Raw genomic sequence first — 4,191 nt, forward strand, 5'->3', positions numbered from 1 at the left:
AGAATATATACTGTATATATGAGGTTGGTAAGTCTCTTATGCTCATCAAGGCAGCATTTATTTGATCAAAAATACAGTAAAATAGTAATATTATGAAATATTGTTACAATTTAAAACTTAGAAAACTGTTTTTTTTTTATTCTTATAAATAGTAACCAATTTTATTTTAATATATTTTAAAATGTAATTACTCCAGTCTTCAGTGTCACATGATCCTTAAGAAAACACTGTAATGTTGATTTGTGCACAGGAAACATTTCTCATTATTATGCTGAAAACAATGGGGGAAAAACATTTTTTTTGTTTTTTTTGTGGAGACCGTGATACATTTTTCAGGATTCTTTGATGAAAAGAAAGTTATAGAATGAATAGAAGGAACATCATTTATTTGAAATATTTTGTAAAATTATAAAAGTCTTCATTGTTTGATTTAATACATTCTTTTTTAATAAAAGTATTAATATCTTTAGTTAAATCTTACGGACCCCAAACTTTTGAACAGTAGTGTGTGTGTGTATGTGTGTGTGTGTGTGTGTGTGTGTGTGTGTGTGTGTGTGTGTGTGTGTGTGTGTGTGTGTGTGTGTGTGTGTGTGTGTGTGTGTGTGTGTGTGTGTGTGTGTGTGTGTGTGTGTGTGTGTGTGTGTGTGTGTGTGTGTGTGTGTGTGTGTTTGTATTTGTGTTTGTGTTTGTGTGTGTGTGTGTGTGTGTGTGTGTGTGCACCTACCTTACAAGTTATTGACTGAAATAGCAGAATTTTCATTTATTTAATTTATTTGAATTTATTTAGTATTTTGTGTTTTGCAAATTAGCCATTCTTCTGTAACATTCAAAACTACAGTACAAACGTAAGTTCATAATAGACTTCATGTAAAGAATCTGCTTGTTCAGGTGGTGGAAGGGTCTCCCAGGCGGTTTCATTAATGTTTCAAACACCCACAGAGAATTCCTATATCAGAACACTAAAGTAAGCAGGGTCCTAATGCTCTAAAGTGGAGTAAATGTTCAGTACTCCTTCAGGTTTTGTGTAATTAATGTCTTAAGCATCTAACTCTCTCTCTCTTCCTCTGTGGTGTTGTGTTTTGCAGTCTGTTCGCAGTACTCGCGGGGCGTGTTCGCCATTTTTGGCCTGTACGATAAGAGGTCGGTTCACACGCTAACATCCTTCTGTGGCGCACTGCACATCTCCCTTATCACACCCAGTTTCCCTACCGAGGGCGAGAGCCAGTTCGTCTTACAGCTGCGGCCCTCCATACGAGGGGCCCTTCTCAGCCTGCTAGACCACTATGACTGGAATCGATTCGTCTTTCTCTACGACACCGACAGGGGTAAGACAATAAAACGCACAGAAACTCACTCACTCACGCTAATACACATTTCCATTTGATAATTTGTGAAATGTAAATAAGTGCCAGTGGAAGTGTTTAATAGGTGTACATACTGGCTTGAATATTAAATAATGTTCTGCATAATGTCTTAAAGGAACAGTTCACCAAAAATGAAAATGCTAAAATTCTGTCATCATTTACTTACTCTCATGTTATTCCAAACCTGTATGACTTTCTATCTTCTATGAAACACATACAGAATAATTTTGAAGAGCCTTCACACAGCTATTTAAAAACAGCAGCAGTTTATAGTGAACAAGCTCCAAAAATGATATAAAGGACTATAAAAAAAGAACCATAAAATTTTAAGCTATACTATTTTTGTATACAGCAAACCAAAATTTGTCATTTTTTACTTAGTGATCCAAACTCGAGAATCAAACCAATTTGATTTGTGTTCTTTTGTGTCAGTTCTTTTCAGTGAACCAATTGATCTGGTTCACAAATCTGGCTGGTCACTTTCTTCATGCAATAACAATGAATGAGAGCTGGAGATTTAAAGCTTCAAAAAGGTCCTTATTCACAGATAATCTTTTTCTAGTGAGTCAGTAAAGTTGAATTTGAGAACATAATCAGTCATATGCAGAACTGAAACAATAAATTCATTAAAAAAAACAGGACTCAGAAGAAGAATCGGTCATTGCTAGTTCTCGAATGAACTGTGTTGAACTTTCAAAGAGATCTAGGGCAGATGTCAAGACTTTCAGATAAGACTTTCATATGACTTCAGAGGACTTACAGTAGAATATAGTCATATGGAGTCAAATGAATCACTTATGATGCTTTTTCACCAAAAACCTTTAATGTTCCACAGAAGATAGAAAGTCATACAGGTTTGGATCAATGAGTTGCAATGCAAACTCTACTTTATTGGTTGTCTCATGGAGTCAGGTGACTAGGAATGATGAGCCACTCAGAATTTTATTTCCAGTGAGCCTGTTATTAAAAGAGAGGCTTATTCTCTGTCGAGCAAGGTCAGGTCTTAAACTCTCAGTTACACTAATGAGCAGTTTGTTGGCCAGAAACACAGTTTTCAGTTTTTTCTTAGTTGTCTCTCTCCCCAATCCTCTCCATCAGTGTCGTTTCTTTTCTCGTCTTGCTCTGTTTTGCTAGACTGAGAGTATCCCTGGAGCCCCGGAGGTGATCTGTGGCTTCAGGTCTGACAAACTTCTGAAATGCATCAACTTCCTTTGAAAGACGAGCACAATATCCTCCTGTCATCTGAGTCTGTAAATCATGAGAGCTCATTACAGAATATTCTATAAATAACACAAGTGATCTGTGCTGTCTTGTGCGTGTATAAGATGCGCTGTTCTCTGTCATACAGATTTCTATGATTGCTCTTCTCACATCTGCCACAGGCATGTGTTTTTTCTTCACATCCCATATGGCCAGTTATTTGTAAAGTTTCCATATGGTGAGCTTAATCAAATATTTTTGTTAGCAAAACCAGAGCATTCAAGTGCTTGTACTTTATCAAGTGCTTGTACAGTAAATAAGCCCTTTTTACATAAAACAAAATGCCACAGTAAATCTTCTACAGAGAGGTAGTGTTTACTGTATCAATCCATTTTTATGTTGTGCCTGTAACCATTGTAAAATCCATAGGTGGAGGTTATTGGTGATACCTACTGTAATGCACAGCTTGAGAGGCTTGTGTTAAACAGCAGAAACAGCAATATTATAAAACAAGGCAAAAAATGTAATAATTTTCACGAGCCGCTACTGTGAGGAGCACAGAGCGAGGAACGAGGAGACGTGGATGACTTCAAACAAACAGACTTTAATTAACATCCAATGGAACCAGGAACACACACGTAGCTGGGAAAGACGAACATTTAATACCAGATAAAGGAACTCTGAATAGGACTTGTTTTAAATACACAGGACTAGAGGAGGGGATGACGAGAAACACCTGGAACTAATGAAACAATTAACATGGGGAAAACTGGGTCATGGAGCACGTGGGGGAGGAAAAACACACAGATAGAGTCCAGGGGCGTGACAATAATATTGTATGATAATAATAAAAATAAATATTATATATTTAATATTAGATGTAATAATAATAATAACAACAATAAGAAATAATGTATTATTATTATTAATAATACATGGTTTTGGTAATAATAATAAACTGTAGTTTGTCTTATTTTTCTTTATTGTAAATAAATATATACATATGTATGTTAATAATAATTGGAATAAAAAACTTCAAGGCTGTTTATGGTTGCCATCAATGTATTAATATAGAGTTTGTTTATAATATATAATGTTTGCTTGTAATATATAATGGTTTTATTAATAAATTATTAGAAATTGTTATTGTTGTTAATAATAATACCTAGGCTATTTTTTGGTGCTGAGCAATGTATCAATATAGATCATTATATGTTTGTTTGTAATAGGGATGTAACGGTATGAACATTTCTTATCACGATTATAGTGACCAAAATGATCACGGTTATCAGTATTATCACGGTATTGTTAAAATGTGCTGGAAATGTTCAAAAAGTACTGACATGCAAATCATTTCACCAAGATTTACATTTAAAATCAACAAACAACAAATAAAATGAGTTTTTGTTTGCATAACTAAAACAATAACATTGCCAATGATGTCTGGATTTTAAATGACAACATGACTGACAACAGTTTATCTAATAGCATGTTCAAATATCTAATGTATCTAGCATGTTCAAATAAAGCTTTGAAAAAGTTTCATAAATGGTAAACCTCACATTTCATTTCATTTTATTAATAAATGATTATATGTATTTATCTGCTCCATAAATAATACTAGATA

At 34.3% G+C, this 4,191-nt stretch overlaps 1 pseudogene; it reads left to right on the forward strand.

The window, feature by feature from the left end:
- The first annotated feature begins 1,017 nt into the window (after nt 1-1,017).
- Nucleotides 1,018-4,191, forward strand: part of LOC107551597 (glutamate receptor 4-like) — a 41,436-nt pseudogene continuing 38,262 nt past the window's right edge.

Source organism: Sinocyclocheilus grahami, unplaced genomic scaffold (genome assembly GCF_001515645.1).
Source record: "Sinocyclocheilus grahami isolate Dianchi unplaced genomic scaffold, SAMN03320097.WGS_v1.1 scaffold428.1, whole genome shotgun sequence".
In the NCBI taxonomy this organism is placed as follows: Eukaryota; Metazoa; Chordata; class Actinopteri; order Cypriniformes; family Cyprinidae; genus Sinocyclocheilus; species Sinocyclocheilus grahami.